Source organism: Caretta caretta, chromosome 15 (genome assembly GCF_965140235.1).
Source record: "Caretta caretta isolate rCarCar2 chromosome 15, rCarCar1.hap1, whole genome shotgun sequence".
In the NCBI taxonomy this organism is placed as follows: domain Eukaryota; kingdom Metazoa; phylum Chordata; order Testudines; family Cheloniidae; genus Caretta; species Caretta caretta.
Window position 1 is genome coordinate 12997337 of NC_134220.1, and position 23272 is coordinate 13020608.

The window sequence follows — 23272 nt, forward strand, 5'->3', positions numbered from 1 at the left end:
GCTTTGAAAGGGGAGGGGCACATGCCTGCAGGGTAGCAGAGATCAAAACGGTGAGCAGAACGGTCATGGCAGGCATTGTAGGATACTGGGGGAAGCCAGTTACGTCGAATAACAAACAGCAGCTTAAAAAATTTTATTCAGATGATGTTAAAATAAAAAGAAAATGGTACAGAGTTTAAGCATAGAAGTTTCTGCTTATCAGGGAATAATGTACAGATTATCAAGGGGTGCGAAGTTCGGTTTAGGATTAGCTGGCGTAAGGAATACATAATCTGCAATATCCCCAATTCGGGGTAAAAGGTTAACGGATCAAAGTACAGACATTGAGATATGAGGGTATGTTGTTCATATAACGGTTATGTTCAGGTGTGGAGTATAATGAGTGGATACGATGATGAGAATGGATTTACCCTCATTTGGTGAGATTTAATGTTCAGTGAGTTTATGGTTCCAATTCATATGTTCCAATGGAAAAAGTCTCTCGGTCCCTTTCTCGTAGTTGATGCACGATGTCTACACTGAGGCTTTGTCATAAAAAGCTTTATGCCTCTTGTCGAGGTGATTTTGTTTTGCCACCAAAAGAAGCTTTGTCGTGTGTACACCTCCCCTGTTTTGTTGGCAAAAGGCAGCTTCTACCAACAAAACTTTGTAATGTAGACAAGGCCTAAGACAGACTACTGGGCCAGATCCTCAGCTGACAGGCATGAGCAGAGTCAAGAAGAATGATACCCCCCAGGATATAAAACTGTACTTATCACATTTTATATTATGTTAGGAAGAGATACCTCTTAGTTATGTCAATTTTTGCCTTGCATAAAGTGTTTGGTTGGAGTCTTCAATTGTTAAAAGGCAAATGAGGAACAGAAGTTCAATACCCCTCCTCATTGTAAAAGGATGTGAAGATATTCTAAGATATTGCAAAGAGAAGTGATGTGCAGGTACATCAGACAAACTAAGAGCCTCTTATTGTCCCTTGTGTCAGAATATACTCCTGTATTCATACCCTACACACTACTGTAATAATCTTTGTACAAAGTATGCCTTGTATCTTTTAAAAACTAATAACTTGCTGCCCAACAACATCATGGTGAAATATATTATATTATATTATATGTAAAGTTATGAACATAACCTGAAATCATGACTGAAGTGTGTTTACCAGACAAGTCTGAAAGATAGGCAAACCTGTTTCTCAAAGACAAAAGACAAGTTGACACCTCTAGACAGGTGTCATCAAATCTAATGGGCCATCACCTATCAAGTGGCCATTCTTTGACAAGGAAAGGGGTCAGGAATAAATAGATCTGCATCTTAGCAAACAACAGCTAACACCTCTTCCCCACAAGACTTCATGTCTCCTTGCTTTCAGCTGTAAAGAACTTTATCTAGGGAAGGTCACATTCAGGAAAATGCATTTCAAAGGGTGACTGAACTATACAAAAAGAAAAGGAGTACTTGTGGCACCTTAGAGACTAACAAATTAATTTGAGCATAAGCTTTCGTGAGCTACAGCTCACTTCATCGGATGCATTCAGTGGAAAATACAGTGGGGAGATTTATATACATAGACAACACAAAACAATGGGCGTTACCATACACTCTGTAAAGAGAGGTTTCAGAGGAACAGCCGTGTTAGTCTGTATTCGCAAAAAGAAAAGGAGTACTTGTGGCACCTTAGAGACTATCCTTAAGGTGAGCTATTACCAGCAGCGGGGGGGGGGGGGGGGGGGGGGGGGGGGGGGAGGAAACACGTTTTGTAGTGATAATCAAGGTGGGCCATTTCCAGCAGTTGACAAGAACATCTGAGGAACGGTGGGGGTGGGGGAAATAAACATGGGGAAATAGTTTTACTTTGTGTAATGACCCATCCATTCCCAGTCTCTATTCAAGCCTAAGTTAATTGTATCCAGTTAGCAAATTAATTCCAATTCAGCAGTGGTGGTGGAGAGCTGCCAGCAGCCTCTTGTTCATATTCCGAACTATTCATGATGACGACAGCCCCTCCTTTGTCAGCCTTTTTGATTATGATGTCAGAGTTGTTTCTGAGGCTGTGGATGGCATTGTGTTCTGCATGGCTTAGGTTATGGGGCAAGTGATGCTGCTTTTCCACAATTTCAGCCCGTGCACGTCAGCAGAAGCACTCTATGTAGAAGTCCAGTCTGTTGTTTCGACCTTCAGGAGGAGTCCATCCAGAATCCTTCTTTTTCTAGTCTTGGTAGGAAGGTCTCTGTGCGTTAGTATGTAGTTCAGAGGTGTGTTGGAAATATTCCTTGAGTCGGAGACGTCGAAAATAGGATTCTAGGTCACCACAGAACTGTATCATGTTCGTGGCGGTGGAGGGACAGAAGGAGAGGCCCCGAGATAGGCCAGATTCTTCTGCTGGGCTAAGAGTAGACTTGGATAGATTAACAATATTGCTGGGTGGGTTAAGGGAACCACTGTTGTGGCCCCTTGTGGCATGCAGTAGTTTAGTGTCCTGTTCCTCAGACGTTCTTGTCAACTGCTAGAAATGGCCCACCTTGATTATCACTATAAAAGGTGCCCCCCCTTCCACACACACCCCACCCCCCCGCTCTCCTGCTGGTAATAGCTCACCTTAAGTGATCACTCTCATTACAGTGTGTATGGTAACACCCATTGTTTCGTGTTCTCTATGTATATAAATCTCCCCACTGTATTTTCCACTGAATGCATCCGATGAAGTGAGCTGTAGCTCACGAAAGCTTATGCTCAAATAAATTGGTTAGTCTCTGAGGTGCCACAAGTACTTCTTTTCTTTCTGCGAATACAGACTAACACGGCTGCTACTCTGAAACCTGAACTAGACAAGGGCAAAAACACCTTAAGTTATCACTCCCCATCTATCTCTCTCTTTTCAGCTAAGCAGACAAAATAAACAGCTGTTGGACTTGAAACTTGGTCAGCAATGTACAGAAAACCTGTGGTAAGAATTTCATCTTGAACTATGTCTAGTTTTGCAAAAAGAAAAGGAGTACTTGTGGCACCTTAGAGACTAACAAATTTATTCTCTAAGGTGCCACAAGTACTCCTTTTCTTTTTGCAAATACAGACTAACACGGCTGCTACTCTGAAACAAGTCTAGTTTGTTATGTTTAATACTGAGAAGAATTTTATTGTTCTTCTTCTTGTAATCATTTCTGATTTTAATGCCATAATACTTGTACTCACTTAAAACCTCTCTCTTTGTAGCTAAATAAACTTGTTTTATTCTTTAATCAAAACTAATCCAGTGTTGTGAACTGTGTGGGTAACTCCATTTAAAGTGGCAAGCTATTGTATTTTGATCCCCTTAGAGGAGCAACAGACCTAACCTATCTGGACTGTCCAGGAGACGGCTAGACAGTGCAGAGACATGTTTTTTGAGGGAAATCCACGACTGGGAGTGTATTGGAGTCACCGTGCATGTTGTAACCAAAGCTGCTGTAAGCCAGAGTGTGGCTAGTGTTTGCTGACAGGCTGCTGGACCAGGCTTGTGGCTATATACAGACATTCAGGGAATGACCTGTATGCTGTTTGGCTGCTTGTGAGGAGCCCAGATTGGGAGCCACAGCAGTAAAACATTGTGAGGCATCCCAGGTTGAAGGACAGGTGATGACACTGGTCCAGATTGCACCCCAGAATGTCATACCCCTTCACTCCCCCTTGTCTCTTCAAAGAAAAAAACAGTTTTAAATCAACACAAAGAAATCTAGAAGTATTACAAATGAAATCAATTTCAATAAGAAGTGCTCTAAAGTCTTCATTCATTCCACTTTTAGGAAAACATGTATACTTGGGAAATTGTTGGTTACTTCTAACCTCAGGTTTCCACTTCAAGGTAAAAGCCTTTGCTTATTCTGTAAATGCTTAAGATGCTACAAGCTCTTTTTGTGATGTTCCTTTGTAAACATTTTGTATATAAATTCAAGCATCCAATTCAATAACTTCCTGATATCACTGTTATGTGACTAGTGAGATGTTTTATGTACCAATATGGAATCAAATGACCTTGCTACAAGTGGTTACTTATAAAGAAGCCATTTGTGTACTAAAATATTTATATCAATTTGGAAATTAATTAGTTACCTGACAATGCTTAAGTAACTTCCTTACCATACTCAGGAACACAACAAAAATTATTAAGGAAAGATGATACCTTCTTTAATGACCATTTAAGTTTAAAGATTACCTTTAAGAATCATGTACATTTTAAAAAACTATTTTAAAAGCTGAAAGACTTTTACAGAGAAAATAGAGTGTTTGGACTGCCCTGACACAGAATTTCAACTCCTTTTAAACCCTGATGGCAGTGAAAGGATATCTCAGAAAATAAACATAAATAAAGAGTTAAAATTCTGCCTTTAAAGACATTCCAAGAATTTTCCATCACAAAGACAAAAGCTATAGAACCATAAACCTGTAGAAGAATTACAACCTTGCTGAATATGCTTTAGTAAGATTGCATATGCATGAGCTGAAAATACTACAAAGACATCCCAGAAGGGAGCTGAGCCCATGAAAATATTAGCCACTGTCACCTTTAGATCTAGCCAAACCACTGGAAAAGGTTCATCTTCTACCTTCAGTGCAACCACAGAAACTCAGAAACTCCGATGAAGTGAGCTGTAGCTCAGGAAAGCTCATGCTCAAATAAATTGGTTAGTCTCTAAGGTGCCACAAGTACTCCTTTTCTTTTTGCGAATACAGACTAACACGGCTGTTACTCTGAAACCTGTCACAGAAACTCAGTATCTCTGAACTGAGATACCAGCTCTCAGAACTCATCTCAGTGTCATCTGTTCATCTCATCTCTTCCAAGCAAGCAAACAGGAGCAAGAAAACAGCTAAGACAACAACGAACAAAGAAGCCACCACACAATATCAAGGAAATACAACCTCCCAGTCCATTGCTGCTTCTACAACATGACATCATTGAGCCATTAACGTCCTTGGCAAGATGAGGTTTTCAAAAGCAGCATCAAGGGACTGGATTTAAATTGTTCTTGTAATAGTCTTATTGGGATATTGAAATACTATTGTGATTTAAGGCACTAATATTTTCTCCTGTTAAACACCAGATTGTTCAGACTGGTTTCAGAGTAGCAGCCGTGTTAGTCTGTCTTCGCAAAAAAGAAAAGGAGGATTTGTGGCACCTTAGAGACTAACCAATTTATTTGAGCATAAGCTTTCGTGAGCTACAGCTCACTTCATCGGATGCTGTGAAGTGAGCTGTAGCTCACGAAAGCTTATGCTCAAATAAACTGGTTAGTCTCTAAGGTGCCATAAGTACTCCTTTTCTTATTGTTCAGACTGTGTTTCTCAGTTTCAGGGAAACTGCATCTGCATACCCCCACTCTGTGGTCAACTCCAGGAGTCCCCAGCCATCACCTATCTTTGGGCAGGGACCACTGTCCCATTTCCTTCTGACTGGGTTTTTTTTAAGGCTGCACAGATTCCTGCTTTACACTATGTTATCCCCAGCAAGCCAGTATGCCTTGGTAATTAAAAAAAAAAACATTACAGAGAAAGCATATAAAAACTATAAACAGATTTAAACACACACCATTAGTCACCCATCAGTCTTACAGGGCCCTGTGACAGGGTATACAAATCCCACACTGAGCAACAAGGAAATACTCTGGGCTCTGCCAGCCCTGCCACGCTGCACCTATAACAAATGTGCCAACTGGAGGAGGAGTTAAAAGACAGGGGAGAAGCTCGTTTTGAAGCAGATCAGGCCCAGGGAGGAGAGCAGAGCTGAGGGAAGGCAGAATCTCTCCCTAAACAACTGCCCAAAGGTCCCTCCCTGAGAGAAGGAAGGGCCTGCTGCAGGATACCCTGGGAAAGAAACACTCCCTCGCACATGAATGCTGGACTTGATTGATCCCCTTGCCGTTTGGACCACCCAGGAGGGGAAAGCCCTTGGACTGAGCTGGCCCTGGGATGCTGGGCCATACCACAAGAGGAGGCAGTTGCCATCTGAGAGAAAAGGAGAATGACTTCACTACATGCAGCTGCCAGAAGCTTTGTAGTGAGCAGACAACCCTCACACTGCCTTACCCCAGATGCAGGGAGGTGGTAGGAAGTGACCCGTGGAGGCCACCTTAAGCATCTCTGGTTGTCAGAGCACTGATGGCCCTCAAAGGGCCCTGGATCAGAGTCTGGTGGAGTGGGAGGGCCCTGGCTCTATTACCAACAATTCCCCTGCATATCACAGACCTAATCCCTGACCACTAGGAGACGCTCCCCTACCAACCAACCCCAAGTGAGGGCTAGCACAAGCCCTAGTAAGCTGTGATAACCCTCCCATCTGGAGTGGCACACAATCCCTGAGCCACAGTGATACTCAAATGTAATACAATATGGTCCACAAAGATATTGCATAGAACTGCAAGATCTGTCACAGTGTGTACTTGTGGAAACTAATTAAGTTTGGTTTCAGAGTAGCAGCCGTGTTAGTCTGTATCCGCAAAAAGAAAAGGAGTACTTGTGGCATCTTAGAGACTAATAAATTTATTTGAGCATAAGCTTTTGTGAGCTACAGCTCACTTAACTGAATGCATTCAGTGGAAAATGCAGTGAGGAGATTTATATACACAGAGAACATTAAACAAGGGGTGTTACCATACACACTGTAACAAGAGTGATCAGGTAAGGTGAGCTATTACCAGGAGAGTGGGGGCCGGGGGCACCTTTAGTAGTGATAATCAAGGTGGGCCATTTCCAGCAGTTGACAAGAAGGTCTGAGAAACAGTGGGGGGTGGGAATAAACATGGGGAAATAGTTTTACTTTGTGTAATGACCCATCCACTCCCAGTCTTTATTCAAGCTTAAGTTAATTGTATCAAGTTAGCAAATTAATTCCAATTCAGCAGTCTCTTGTTGGAATCTGTTTTTGAAGTTTTTTGTTGAAGAATTGCCACTTTTAGGTCTGTAATCGAGTGACCAAAGAGATTGAAGTGTTCTCTGACTGGTTTTTGAATGTTATAATTCTTGACGTCTGATTTGAGTCCATTTATTCTCTTACGTAGAGACTGTCCGGTTTGGCCAATGTACATGGCAGAGGGGCATTGCTGGCACATATCACATTGGTAGATGTGCAGGTGAACGAGCCTCTGACAGTGTGGCTGATGTGATTAGGCATTATGATGGTGTCCCCTAAATAGATATGTGGACACAGTTGGCAACGGGCTATGTTGCAAGGATAGGTTCCTGGGTTAATTTCTGTTGTGTGGTGTGTGGTTGCTGATAAGCATTTGCTTCAGGTTGGGGGGCTGTCTGTAAGCAAGGACTGGCCTGTCTCCCAAGATCTGGGAGAACGATGAGTCGTCCTTCAGGATAGGTTGTAGATCCTTGATGATGCGTTGGAGAGGTTTTAGTTGGGGGCTGAAGGTGATGGCTAGTGGTGTTCTGTTATTTTCTTTATTGGGCCTGTCCTGTAGTAGGTAACTTCTGGGTACTCTTCTGGCTCTGTCCATCTGTTTCTTCACTTCAGCAGGTGGGTACTGTAGTTGTAAGAATGCTTGATAGAGATCTTGCAGGTGTTTGTCTGAGGGGTTGGAGCAAATGCGGTTGTATCATAGAGCTTGGCTGTAGACAATGGATCGTGTGGTGTGGTCTGGATGAAAGCTGGAGGCATGTAGGTAGGTATAGCAGTCAGTAGGTTTCCGGTATAGGGTGGTGTTTATGTGACCATCACTTATTAGCACCGTAGTGTCCAGGAAGTGGATCTCTTGTGTGGACTGGACCAGGCTGAGGTTGATGGTGGGATGGAAATTGTTGAAATCATGGTGGAATTCCTCAAGGGCTTCTTTTCCATGGGTCCAGATGATGAAGATGTCATCAATGTAGCGCAAGTAGAGTAGGGGCATTAGGGGACAAGAGCTGAAGAAGCGTTGTTCTAAGTCAGCCATAAAAATGTTGGCATACTGTGGAGCCATGCGGGTACCCACAGCAGTGCTGCTGATTTGAAGGTATACATTGTCCCCAAATGTGAAATAGTTATGGGTGAGGACAAAGTCACAAAGTTCAGCCACCAGGTTTGCTGTGACATTATCTCACACCACACAATAGAACCACTAACCCAGGAACCTAACCTTGCAACAAAGCCCTTTGCCAACTGTGTCCACTTATCTCTTCAGGGGACACCATCATAGGGCCTAATCACATCAGCCACACTGTTCCTCGGACTTTCTTGTCAACTGCTGGAAATGGCCCACCTTGATTATCACTACAAAAGGTCCTCCCTTCTCCCGCTGGTAACACCCATTGTTTCATGTTCTCTGTGTATATAAATCTCCCCACTGTATTTTCCACTAATACATCTGATGAAGTGAGCTGTAGCTCACGAAAGCTTATGCTCAAATAAATTTGTTAGTCTCTAAGGTGCCACAAGTACTCCTTTTCTTTTTAATTAAGTTTGGTAAACAATGAGAAACAGTGGGATTTAATTTGAATTTAAGATTCTTAATATTCATTAATTAACCTGATTGAAGACCATTTTTTAAATGGAGTTGATGGGTTCATAAGAAACATTGGTATTTCAAATGAATAACTAACTCTTACATAGCTTCTTTTCAGTAACTGAGTTACGTACTTAATTTTCACAGGACTTAGTTAAGACCACTTACTTCTGCCTATTTGTAAATTGTTTAGGTCTCCATTATAAGCCAAACAGAATTCACCACAACTGAACAAAATTCTCTTGCCAATCTATAAACGGCTTCAGCTCTCGATGATATATTGAGACAGGACTCACTATTGAGTTGGGGAGATAATATATTTTGGTCTTAATTCACCAAGAGAAGAGTGAGCTCACCAGGGACTGACCCACTCTTAAGAAATAATCTCTGTTGAAAGCTCTCCACAGAAAGAGATTGTGACTGAAGCAACCACTGTTTCTTCTTGCTAGTATTTTGATTTTGTTTTATTCTTTTCCCTCTTACCTTTTTTAAAGTTATGAAATATTCATTATTAATAATTGTATTTTGCTTGTTTTTAAATGTGGTGTCCCCTACAGCACAGTAAGAGCCCCATGTGATTAAAATAGTTATGAAGGGGGCCATATCCCTGAATTGGCATGAAAAGAGAAAATTATTAAGATTTGGCCGACAATTTCTTGTTCTTAGCTGACAGCTTCCTAGCAATTTGGAGATAAAATAACTTGGTGTTCACCGCTCACCCCTCTTACCCCCCACGACATCATCATAATCCTGATGTTAGATTCCACTGACTTCAAATAGGATTACAAGGTGTGTGATGGCTGAATCTGATCAACTGTATTTATTTTAACCCCAGAAACAGAAACTCATGGGAGAATTAAAACAAGGGAAATAAAAACAAGGAAATAGCTATGGATACAATGAAGGCAGGTGCTAACAACACAAATGGGCTTTACTTACTCACTGATCACACAGTCTATTGTACGTTACCATAGCGGTCAATAATCTTATGCTACAGTGACCACAGTATGATGCTATAACATTGGTATACCACAGATATCTCATCCATCCCCCACGGAAGCACTGTTATCTTACAACGTTAAGAAGTCTCACTGAAGCTGAATTAAACGGCAATTAAATTCATACCGAATGTTCACATAAATAGTAATCAAGCACTGACTTTTCCTTTTCTGTGATACAGCCAAGAGCAATATTACTTCCAGACATATTAGTTCTCATCCTTTGCCTTCAGCTTTGGAACTGTGTCTGCATTTCTGAACTGACAGAATTCACACAGGAAAGACCCCCCAAGGTGTCTCCAAAAAGCAACAGAAGAGATGTGGCATGCAAGTGATCAGAAATGCAGTAGAGTCCAACACATGGAATGCTATGTAAATGTATATAATACTAAACCCTGTGGGCCAATTCTCTGTTGTAAATGGCTGCACTAGTTTATTCCAGTGCAGAATTTTGTTCATTATGAGTGCCTGACTGGGAGTCACTGCAAGGAGTGAACTTACTGGCCTGGGGGATAGTGCGACAAGCAGTGATGATATGCAGGTGCATTCAGAATCTGTAGGTGACACCCTATCGAAAGACTAGAGAACACAATAATGACTAGTGCATATGGGAAAGAGTACTGGTGTTTCTTTGAGAACTGACCTTCTTGAGTCTGCATTCACTCTGGAAACAAACCCACATACTCTCCAGGGAAGATAATCTCATAACAAAATTCAGTCTTTAGTAGCAATTGTTGCCAGAAGCTGGGAGCGGAGAATGGGATGGCTCACTCGATGACTGCCTGTTCTGTTAATTCCCTCTGAAGCACTTGGCATTGGCCACTGTCGGAAGACAGGATACTGGGCTAGATGGACCATTCGTCTGGCCCAGTATGGCTGCTCTTATGTTCTTAAGGTACCCACCGTCAGTGGCATGCATCCACTGACTCTGGTGTGCATTTCTCTTGCCAACAGCTCTGCTCTTTCGTCTATGCTGCCACACAGTCTTATTAATTTAAACAAACAAACTATAATTTGGAGCCATCATGCTGTGCACATAGCTAACCTATGGAACATCAAGATCTCATCACGGTCACCCTCATGCCGCCTCCCCTCATTCCCGCTATTGTTTTACAATCCCTGGTTTGTACAATCCCTTCTTTCAATTCAGATTGTAGACTCTTCGAGGCAGGGACCATGTCTTCTTTGAGATTCATACATTTCAAGGCCACAAGGGACCATTATGATCATCTAGTGTGACTCTGCATAACACCGGCCAATAAGGCTCATCAAGTAACCTTTGCACCAAGCCCACAGCTTCTGTTTGAGATACAGCATAATCTCTCAGAAAGATACCCAGTCTTGACTTAAAAAATGGAAAGTGATGGTGAATCCACCAAGACCTCAGGTCCCTAGAAAAGTGATGACAAAGATACTTAAAAATCACTTAATACAAGAAGTTTCATGGATTTTGCCACAAATTCTCCAGAAAAATTCTACCCTGTTTGTCCAATGTCTCATACAATATGGTCATGATTCTCATTGTGGCCTTCGAGTTGTACTGCAATATAAAGTAATAATAATTGATAATAATAAAAATAAAAATAACTTGCCCCAATGAGTTAAAGATTGAGGGCAGGTCCTTAACCCGGTGATACCTGCTTTGCACTGGTCTCCTGGTACAAAGCAGACTAAAATGTGGCAAATCTGGCAGTAGAGAACTTCCCCTGTGTGTAGATTATCCTTGGGTGGTAATGAATTAGTGTAACTGGCTCTATGCCATCCTTCCCAGGCCACCAGCGAGTTCTTGGGAGAACGGGGATGTGGCAGAGCATCCATGCACTATGGCGATCCTTTCTGCTGCAATGGCCCCATGGAACCATTGGCAGCTGGTTTAGTTTAAACCAGCAGAAAATTTGGCCCTGAGTAAGATCATCACTGTTCTAAAAAGGTTTCTTTGCTGAAGGAGTCTGAATACATTTCGAAACATGCCAGATTTGTAATCTCTCCGATTATTAGAAATTAGGGGGTCCCTGTCAAAAATGGACCCCCTAATTTCATTTTAACACAGTATGGGTATCTAATACACAGTCTCATGCAGTCATAAAATGGACATAGATACAAGGTAAGTCTTGATTTTAGTTTTAAACTTTATATATAGGTTTGAGCATTTTAAAAACACAAGAAACGAGGAAATAACAGATAATAGTAAATATGATATATTCAAAACAGTGTAATGAAAACAGCATTAAGGACACAGCTGCAAATTTCCTGCTGCTGTCATGCTGTAAAATACCACTTGTCTTGATCCATTCCCCATTATTTCTTAAGGGGGTGGGGGAAAAGGACACACTTTCAAAAATAATTAAAATTAGAGATCAGATCAATCAGATAACTTTTAGGCCTCAGTTGACGCAACACAACTCTCCAGCCTATAACAGCAGATACTCTCATGCGTGTTTTCTATCTCAAAGCTGAAGCAGTACAAGACTAAGACTCAAACTGCAGTGATGCATCTTCAGGAGCAGCAGTTGACTCCAAAAGGCTATCAGAAAAGGGAGGCAGCATTAAATCAGCAGACTGTAGCCCACAAACATAAAACTCAAGGTGAGTGAGGCCTGACTACAATTTTCCAATTTGCATCAAGTAATTTCCCTGTTGCTGATGCTTGTTCCTAAAACACACATGCTTACATCTGATATTTTACTCATAGCCTCATTGGAGGCTGCGTAGCTGTTTCCACATTATCCCTGGTAGAGGAAGGATTCTGGAGCCCTACGAACCTGCTGTTTTTCCAAACACTCTCCTTTCCTCCCCCCACCCTTATGGATTCTTTCAGCTCATCATTACTGTGGTGCCAATTCTCATGAGCTCTGTGACATATAGTCTTTTTCTTAAAGTACCTGAAATCAGATGATTGTCAGAATCCCAGCTTTCATTTTAAAACAGGACATTTCTAGGCCTCATGGTGGCAGAGAAAAGCTTGAAAATATGACCCGAGAGTACCCCCAAAGGCCCAGAAACCAAAAGACAAATAAAAAGCACCCAACATTTATTATTTTTGATAAATTTCATAATTTTGAAGCCAGTTTCATAGTTTTTAAGTGTCTCATGATTTTTTAATCCATAGGGTTGCAATACTGAATCAGGACGAGAGGGAGTGTCTCCTTTTCAGAGATCAGCAGCAACTCTCCTACATCATCTAGTAGGGTGCCTACAGAGCAATGTAAGCCACTCCACGAAGCCAAGCGTGCTGTCCTTGTTTCCACTTTTAATAGACACAATAGCAGCTATTGTGCTAGGCCTCACTTCCCCGAGCATCTAGCTTCTTTGGGCTTTATCATAAATGTCCCTTAGGCAAATTGCTTTAAAATAAGAACCTTGAGAATGTTGCCCTCTGTAGGCACCTCTGCTATGGTGGTTTGATCACCCTGCTCTCTTCAGTGGTGCAGCATTGAGACGTAGGGTGACATATTTCCCAAAGGGAAAATGGGACACCCCCAGCTGCTTGTCTGAGGGCCCCCCCAAGAGGCTGTTTCTGGTAACTGGAAGCCTGCTAGCCCCCTGCGTGAGGCTGTTTCCAGTTGCTGGAAGCCTGCCATCCCCCTGCATGTGTGAACGCTGCCTCCCCCCTGCACAGGGCTGGCGTCTCTGCTCGCCCCCCCGCCCCCCGTGTTCCTCTGCACTGCAACCAGCTTTTTTGACAAAAGTGGACATTTGTCAACAGATTAAGTCGGCAAGAGCAAACAGGACAAATGCCCACTTTTGGAAGGGAAAAAATCGTGACAGCCGGGAAAGGGCTTAAAAAAGGGACTGTCCCAGCCAAAATGGTCACCCTACACCACAGTCAATGGGAATTTTGCCAATGACTTCAGTGAGCAAAGATCCCCATCCTTTTCTACCCTGATGCTCATTCATTTATCTTTCATGGGCTCTACAAATATGCTGGGATTAGAAGTTTCCCTTTCACACAGATTCTATGTGGTTTATAGGATGGATTCGCAAGTGTTCAGGACTTTCCATCCTCCCCTCACAGGAAATGACCCAAGTATTTATTTTATTTTGAGTTGGCCCATCTTGGCAATCAAAATCTGAACACATAATGATCTAAAAGCGAGTTTCTCTCATGAGTAATTGACCGAGAAGTCAGCAGCTGAGCTGCTAGAAGATGCAAGTGAGTTTGGTAGAGTGCCATTAGTGGGAGAGGAGGAACCTATTCTGCTTTACAGATAAGTGGTGTACACAGAAGGGATCTTTCCGAACAGACTTATTCATGTTATTGGGCATCAGAAAATATAATCACAGCTCTTAAAAAACCCATAACAACTGTCAGAGACAATTAAAAAGGTAAAAATAACATGAAATACCCTATTGGAGTCTACTCCCAGCTAAATGAATCCCACTCAGTCCATGTTAATGCTCTGATTTTATACCCTTCCTTTAGACATTTTTAAAACAGTCTTTTGTTTTATTGAACAGCTGAGAGCTCTATTTACTCGGTACTTGTCAAGGTTCCTTCCCCACTCTGAACTCTAGGGTACAGATGTCGGGACCTGCATGAAAACCTCCTAAGCTTACTTTTACCAGCTTAGGTTAAAACTTCCCCAAGGTACAAACTACTTTACCCTTTGCCCTTGGACTTTCGCTGCCACCACCAAACGTTTAACTGGTTACTGGGAAAGAGTTGTTTGGAAACGTTTTCCCCCCCAAAATCCTCCCAACCCTTGCACCCCACTTCCTGGGGAAGGTTTGGTAAAAATCCTCACCAATTTGCATAGGTGACCACGGACCCAAACCCTTGGATCTTAAGAACAATGAAAAAGCATTCAGTTTCTGAAAAGAAGAATTTTAATAGAAGTAAAAAGAATCACCTCTGTAAAATCAGGATGGGTACATACCTTACAGGGTAATTAGATTCAAAACATAGAGAATCCCTCTAGGCAAAACCTTAAGTTACAAAAAGACACAAAGTCAGGAATATCCATTCCTTTCAGCACAGCTTATTTCCTCAGCCATTTAAAGAAATCATAATCTAACGCATATCTAGCTAGATTACTTACTAAGTTCTAAGACTCCATTCCTGTTCTGTCCCTGGCAAAAACATCATACAGATAGACAGACCCTTTGTTTTTCCGCCCCTCCAGCTTTGAAAGTAACTTGTCTCCTCATTGGTCATTTTGGTCAGGTGCCAGCGAGGTTATCCTAGCTTCTTAACCCTTTACAGGTGAAAGGGTTTTTCCACTGGCCAGGAGGGATTTTAAAGGTGTTTACCCTTCCCTTTATATTTATGACAGTACTATTGGCGAAAGTAAAGTTATCAAAGCACCGGGAGGTTAAAACATCCTTAGGACGTACATGCCATAATGATGGATGTCTAGAATCACTGAAGAAAACCACACACAACAACGCTGTATGTTCAAAAGTTGCTTTTCAGACTCAGAGCGAGAACAATCTCAATCATAATTGCTGAATACGCTTCTGGCAAGGAATGATATGTTTATGGAACTGCCCTTCCATCATAGCGTGCTGTATTTTGCTGTCCGTGAAACAAATTAAGTGAACCGAAAGCTCCACTGAACACGGGAACTGACTCTCCCTAACTAGAGATGTTGATTACAGACTCATTGGGCCTGATTCAGATTCCACACGTTAAAGCCCCGAAACTGCCATGGGATCCATGCAGGCACAAGGATCTGCCCTGGCGCTTGCATGGAACCCACTGAAGTCTGTTGGAAGAGGTGGATTATGGTTTCCTGGGGCCCTGGGCCACAACAAGTGGGGGGCTCCCTCCCCACCGTTTCTGCCTGCGGCCCCACCCCCATTCCACATCTTCCACCTGCAGCCTGGCCCACTGCTCCACCCCTTTCTGCCCCTTCCCTGCGGCCACTCCTGTTCCACCCAGGGTCCCACCATTCCACTGCAGCCGTGCAACCCCTTTTGCTCCTTTCTCCCTTGCCCCCAACTTCGGTCCCCATCCCTCGGCTTCTGCCAGGGATGGGGGTCACTGAGGGGACCTTCCCCCATTCCTTGGCTTCTGCCAGGGACAGAGTCGGGGGCTACTTCGGCAAGAGGGAGTTCCCCAGTCCCTTGGCTTCTGCCAGGGATGTGGTCGGGGGCCACTTTGGAGGTGTTCCCTTTTCCCATGGCTTCTGCCAGGGATGGGGTCTAGAGCAGTGCTTCTCAAGCTAGCTAGTGGGGGACTAGCAATTTTTTTTTCCAATGTGCATGCAGACCAGCAGCTGATGGCTCACGGACCGGCACCAGTCCGCAGACCACCACTTTGAGTAGCACTGGTCTAGAGAACCGTTGGGATGGGGGCTTCCCCCATCCCTCAGCTTCTGGTGAGGATGGGGGCAGTGGCCACTGGTGCTGGGGCGGGAGGAAGGGAGGGATTCCCCTGTTTCACAGTTTCTGCCGGGGACAGGGGGCACACTGGGGCTTCCCCCGCCTGGCACTGCTGCTGCAGAGTGGGGTCGGGGCAGAAGGGCTTCCCCTGCCCACGGCCCCAGGTTTCCATCTCCTGCAGTGGATTTTTTCTGGGGCCCCCCAATTGGCTGGGGGGCCCTGGGCACGGGCTCTGTTGGCGCAGTGGCTAATCCGCCACTGTCCGTGGGGCTCCATGTAGCCACAGGATACCCCTCAACAGATCCAATTACAGGACTGCAGCCCAAATAAGGAAAAATGCCAGTTAACAGAGCTACCCTGAAAACTAGTGAAACTGACATCAAATTCAGGCCTGGGAATCTCTGTCTGACAAAGCGTTGCACTGAGTCAATGCTTATCTTACTTAGGGCAACAATCTCTTGTTTTGGAAATCTACACAATTCTGTGAGAAACCAGCAACTATCAGCTGGTGGTGTTATTTTCCCTTTTAGTCATCAGTCATAATCAGGAAATGGAACAAGATGGTTCTCTAGACTTGTTAAACTGGACAGCTAAAGTACAGTTCTCCTGTCAATTGTACCTGATAATGATATATGAAATGCTCCTTTATATCTGTGGGGTTAAAAAAAAACAACCCTGTATTTTAGTACAGCAAAAATCAGAGCAGGGCTTCAGGAACAAAATTTCATGTCAAAACCAGAGTCAAACTTAGAATCAATCATAGAATATAAGGGTTGGAAGGGACCCCAGAAGGTCATCTAGTCCAACCCCCTGCTCGAAGCAGGACCAATTCCCAGTTAAATCATCCCAGCCAGGGCTTTGTCAAGCCTGACCTTAAAAACCTCTAAGGAAGGAGATTCTACCACCTCCCTAGGTAACGCATTCCAGTGTTTCACCACCCTCTTAGTGAAAAAGTTTTTCCTAATATCCAATCTAAACCTCCCCCACTGCAACTTGGATCCAGGCTTTGGGTTCTCTCCTTGTCAGACATATTAAGGTCACTACATACAGTGCTGCCAATTCACACAATTTTATCATGACATTTGGAATTTTTCTTAAAGCTTCAGGAGCCATGTGATTTATGTAAAAATCCCAGCTTTCCTTAAAACAGTCTAGTCCTCATGTTTCTATACAAAAGCTTGAAAACAGCAATCGTAATGGCTCAAAATCCAGAAAGCAAATAAAGGCCCAAAATATATTATTTTCTAAAATCTCATTATTTTTAAGTCTGTTGTGATTTTGGGGAACACATGGGTTTGGCAATTCTGCAACCATACTTTAAAACTAGTGTGTAGTCTAACATCCTAAGGCCATCTCTGTTGAAAGTTGACAAAAATATAATTTTTGTAAATTTGTTAGTAGAAATTAAGTATTTTAAAAAATGTTTTAAAAAAATCCCAGCAGAAAAAAATAGTCTATTTCTTGCCCTTTTGTCTCTTCTTTAGGTTGCTTGGAACAGGGTTGCCGTACTTAGAACAGTACCCCATGCAGGGCTGTTCTGTTCATGTGTATGCTCTGCTCTCCCACTACCGTCTGTGGCATGGGCATCTCAGCAGCCCCTCCAAAAGACGCTGTCTCAGATGTAGCACCACCTGATTGCTTTTAGATCATTTCACATTGCCTGTCACAAACCTGATGAGTTGAAGCAACTATTTTAGATCAGAGAGAATTTTTTTGTTTGTTTTATTAAAGGAGTTTCTAGCATTAGAAATGAGCTGGAATAATATTCCTTTAAAATGTTCCATTCTGCTAGAGAAGCTGACTCTGCGAATGGGGTCCAAGGATGCAATTCCGCAGCTACTCCAGCAGATGCAGAACTGGGGTGCACAGACCCTGGTTGTGAGGAACAGAATAGCCTCATATACTATAGAGTAGTGTTTCCCAAACTTGGGACGCAGCTTGTTCAGGGAAAGCTCCTGGTGGGCTGGGCCTGTTTGTTTACCTGCTGCATCCGCAGGTTCGGCCGATCACGGCTCCCACTGGCAGCAGTTTGCTGCTCCAGGCCAATGGGGGCTGCAGGAAGGGCAGCCAGCACATCCCTTGGCCCGCACCGCTTCCTGCAGCCCCCATTGGCCGAGAACAGCGAACCACGGCCAGTGAGAGACGCAATCAGCCGAACCTGCGGACGCGGCAGGTAAACAAATTGGCCCGGCCTGCCAGGGGCTTTCCCTGAACAAGCAGTGTCCCAAGTTTGGGAAACACTGCTATAGAGGAAGGCCTCTTGGAATATGAAGAATACCCTCACAAAATGGGCCCACCCCATGCAGAGGACTGGGCCCATTATCAAGAACAATATTCTACAATGGAACATGAATTATATATCACCGACCATTCCCAAACTTAGGATACATATAATAGGCCAGATTCTGCCCTGTTATAATGTCACTGAAGTCAGTGGAATTACAACAGGGATGAATTTGACTGTCTTTAATTTTCAACATCAGATAATAAAAATCTTTCCAGTCCTTGATTTGTCCTTACCTGTGTCACCAGGACATACCTGATGGGACTGATGAAGACACAAAGGTTTCTTCTAGTGTAAAACAACTGCATTTGTTCAGCCTGGATGGCAGCATCTGGGCCATTAATTCTGGGCCAAAACAGGAATCTCAGCATTAGTTGCTTTTGGGACACTTAAGTCAATGGCTGTTCGGCTACTGATTTTGATAGTTACATTACCTCGTTACATTACCTACGTTCTTAAACCACCGCATTCCAGATATAATCCTAGAAAGAGGCATTAATGAGTCTTGTGCATGTTTCAAGATGAAGTGTAAGGAACTAACTGTTGTAAGTGTGACAGTGTAACTAGCTCAGCACCTTAGAGAAATGGATGGAGTGCTGGTGGGAAATAGTTGGCTACAGATCTAGGAAATCTGCAAATGAAACCTGGAAATATGGGTTTCAGAGTAACAGCCGTGTTAGTCTGTATTCGCAAAAAGAAAAGGAGTACTTGTGGCACCTTAGAGACTAACCAATTTGGGTTTATCATGGAAATGCCTTCTCAACCTTAATTTTAATAATTTCTAGTGCTATACTTTCATATGGAGGTTGCCAGATTGTGGTCTGTGTACCACTGATGGATGGCCCGTGGAGCGCATGCTGGTGGTCCAAGGAAAGATGATGATCACTATCATGCTAGCTGCTACTCCTCATTTCCAGCTGCTAAACCCCATTCAAATACAGCAAGAAATACTTTCAATACTTTCCTAAATATTATTTTTCCATATAAGCAATTGCTGTAGGTGCCACAGGAGTGTCATACGATTAGTCCTGGGAAGGGAAATGGTCCATGAGATTCATAGAATCATAGAATATCAGGGTTGGAAGGGACCTCAGGAGGTCATCTAGTCCAACCCCCTGCTCAAAGCAGGACCAATCCCCTATTTCTTCCCCAGACTCCTAAATGGGCCCCCTCAAGGATCAAACTCACAACCCTAGGTTTAGCAGGCCAATGCTCAAACCACTGAGCTATCTCTCCCCCCCCACCCGAGGAACAGGGTGGATGCCCATCAGTCTACCTTTGTATTGAAAAATTGGTCCAAACTAGGAAAAAGTTGGAGAAACCCATATCTAACCAACAATGGGCAGCTTAAAAGTGAATAGCAAGGAGCATGATGTATAGAATATACCGTAACAATTTTTCCACAGTGCTGTCCTGGAAGAGATTTTACCCCCCCCACCCCCCCATTTAAAATCTGTGTGAACCAGAGGGATAATATACTAACATTAAGGTCCAGGACTAGGTAAATACATCCGTCTGCAACGGATTAACCCATATATTGGCTGTGGTTGGTGTGTTGTTCAGAAGAGAAATAGTTAAATACAATACATGCAAAGCTTTCCTCTCAGATCCACATAGAAGATCCCCGTTCTGATGCTTTGCTTTCCTTTTCTATGTTACAGAGTAACAACCATGTTAGTCTGTCTTTGCAAAAAGAAAAGGAGTACTTGTGGCACCTTAGAGACTAACCAATTTATTTGAGCATGAGCTTTCGTGAGCTACAGCATCCGATGCATCCGATGAAGTGAGCTGTAGCTCACGAAAGCTCATGCTCAAATAAATTGGTTAGTCTCTAAGGTGCCACAAGTACTCCTTTTCTTTTTTCTATGTTAAACTTTGACTAACATACTTGGCAGATTGGTGAGTGTTAGGGAGAGTACAATACTGGATTCAGTATGAGCTGTCAAGCCCTAAGGAGGAGACTTTTCGCTTTAAGTGAGAAATAGTTTCAATGAGCTAGGAATTCCCCTTTCTCCAGAGCTGCTTTACTTTTGTTCCAGCACTAATGCTCATTACATACCCATCGGGACTCATTCCCATCAATGCCGAGCAGACTGGATATTCTCTAAACTCGTTCACCCGTCTTTGCTGTACTAACATCCAAACAATTCTCCAGCCAAAGAAATCTACTTGCCAGAGTTCGCCACTGTTTATGATATCCTCACCTTTACTTACCGGAACAGATGAAAATATGATATCAGTTAAAATACCTTAAACCTTCAGCTCCTTAAGCCATGCACAGCTTCTTTAAATGGGGAGTGTCAGGACTATAGCACCAATCCTTGCATACCCAAAACTTCCAGTAAGAAGTGGAAATGCAGAAGTAGACCGTAAGTGGATCAAAGATTTTTTTATAAAATATATTAACTAAAAAAAAATCACTAAATACTGTAATGTGGCAGTGTGAGCTCCAGATTAAAGGAGGACAGTGATTCTCAAACTTATTTGATTGGGCTCCCCTTCTTTTTGTTCATAGTGGTTTACACTCTTTCCCCCTAAGTACATATACCACCGTCCAGCAGCAGCACAGAAATGAGGATGGCACTGTGAAAAGTGATATTCACCAATATCACTTCCCAGCAGACATAGCACCCCACTGCCACTCTTACCTCTGCACTGCTGCTGCCTCCATGGGGCTGACAGCCAAAGCTCTGCTGTCTCCAGGTGAGGGACTGGGGACAGAGAGGAACGAGAGCCCAAGTGGCGGGACTCCGGCTGTCCCTTTTATCCCTGCCTCCCAAGTGTGCACGGCGTGGGTGGTGGGTATCGGAGGCTGTGCCTCCCCAAAAAGCCAGGTGTGGCCCTTGCCCACACTCTGCCCCCAGACCCTTTCCTGCTAGTTCCCCTGTCCCTGTGTTGTGGCCCCGGTTAGGGCTCAAGCTGGGGCCCTCCTGAAGCTCCAGGGCTGGGGCTAAGCCGCCTGCCCTCCCAGCGCTTCGGGGCTCGGAAGGAGTGGGACTGGGGGCAAGCCTCCCCCAGATTGCAGTTCACACGCCACCCATGGCGCACAGCCCTTCTGCTTGAGCTCCAGCCACCCACGGCTGACAGCCAGAGCTCTTAAAAAATAAAAACAAAAACATAAAAAGGCACATACAACTCATGCCTCCCTTGACACATTACCCTAGTTCCCTTGGGAGGCCTGCCCCATAGTTTGAGATCTGCTGAACTAGGACAATATGAATGTGCCTACATGATAAAATGTTGACTTGCCTGTGAAACTACGTCAACATAGGGTTCATATCACTGTCAGTTCATGTTGTGGATTTCTTTGCCCAATACGAGAGAGGGGTGAGGATTAACATAGCAGACCAAGACAATCAAACAAGAATTCAGCTTATCAAGATGGAATTCTAGCTGATAATGAACAGCTGAACCTCTACCTCCAACAGCCTGCCAGCTCAGGAGAATCCCTACAAGAAAAAAAATGCAGAGGTGTTTGTTGTTACCCTTGTTCAGAGAGAGCTGTAGTAGTGAATACGACAAAGGAATGGGAGTCAGGAGACCTGGCTCTGAGTGACATGGGGAAATGACTTTAACCACTCAGTGCCTCAGTTTCCCCTTCTGTAAAAACAAAATCATCCTTATCTAACTTTGAGATTTCAAGAAAAAAACTATATAGGCCTGATGCCAGTCCTATTGAAATCAATGGGAGTTTGGCCATTTACTTTAATGGGAGCAGCATCAGACCCTATAAATGCAAAGCCTCATTATAGATGCCTCTTTACTATTCCCTCCCCCACATATTTTATTAAAAACCAGTGATCTAACAAATTTCACACCATGAAGTTCTATTACTAACTCAATTACAAATGTGTTGACTGAGCCATTCCCAGAAGTCCCGTCAATTGTTCTTCTTCCACTTAGTCATCCAGACACGAATCATTTAGAACATAGCTTTCCTGCTTTTTCCTGTCTCCAACTAATTTTATAACCCACTGACAACAAAGCTAGACTAAGGTCATTTCCTTAATCTCCAGCATAGTACATCCATCACTGCCTAAACGCATTACAAAACTTGCAGCATAAACTAGTAAACATGGCAGAAATCAGTGTTTTCCCCAAGAATTGAAATTAGGGTGGGTGTTGGAATATTCGGGGGTGGGGGGAGAGGTTTGAAGGCCAACAAGGGTTGAGACTGTGAGGGCATCGGTGGGCTGTATGGCACCATAGTAAAAACTGAAAAATGTTTCATGACCATTTTATTAAGATTTAAATCATGTTTTAAAATCATCACAGAAATTAAAGTTGGCTATTCAAGCCTACTATGAAGCACTACATCGACATCCTTCTTGGTTTCTTGTTGTAATTTTGTACTCTTTGGCATCTTCTTGTGTGTCCGGTACTGCCAGTCCTTCATGATATGCTCATGATCAGGCAGAAAGCGACTTCTTTCAGAACACAAAATTCTATTCAATGAGGAAAAAGAATGCTCAACTGTAGCTGTTGTGACTGGGAGCAGCAAGAGATAGATTCCTACTTCTTTCATTCCAGGAAACATAGTACAAAGACTGGATCGAACCACTAGTGATGATAAAGAAGTTGAAGTTAAATCTTCGTTTGTCATATGATATTCCACTTTGTGCTCAAAATTTTTTATTCTGTCCCGATCACATAGCAACCCCACTGCCCGTAGTGCCTCACTCCACTCAACTGTAGGGGTTTTATAAGACAGGCATCTGTAAAAGCTACATGGATGTTGAATAGAATCCAGAAATCGCTACTGTAGATTTGTAAGAATCAAGTCTGTGTACTTTTTTAGCTGGCTTAACAAACCCTTCTTGTCCTCTTCACTTAAGGAGTCAATGTAAGTACCTTCATTAGTCAACTTCTGGACTGAACTCTTTTCTTCTTCCAGTACATTTTCAATAGATATCTCTGATTGATCCAAGCATAGCTTCTATTGCTGGACAAAGATCTACTACTGTTGTAGCAGATGCCTGGATGACATTGTTTAATGACCCAAGTGGTTTCAACAGTAGACTTACAAGAGAGAAAATGGCGACAGTCTTCTCTAAACTTAGTAACAAAAGTTGTCCACCAGTCTTGCTACTTAGATCTGTCCTATCTTGGTGGATACTTTCCAAAGCCAGTAATAAGGGTTGCAGTAATTTTCAGACAACAGCCAAAAATCGCTCATGAGAAAGCCAGCGGGTTTTCCCAGGTTG

At 43.2% G+C, this 23272-nt stretch overlaps 1 long non-coding RNA gene across 1 annotated transcript in view; it reads left to right on the forward strand.

The window, feature by feature from the left end:
* LOC142069392 (uncharacterized) overlaps positions 1 to 12918 on the forward strand; it is a 33019-nt gene extending 20101 nt beyond the window's left edge. Inside the window, exons 2-3 of the long non-coding RNA XR_012665195.1 lie at positions 11914 to 12046; positions 12570 to 12918. This is a non-coding gene — a long non-coding RNA (uncharacterized LOC142069392). The remainder of the gene's footprint in view (positions 1 to 11913; positions 12047 to 12569) is intronic.
* Positions 12919 to 23272: the final 10354 nt, after the last annotated feature.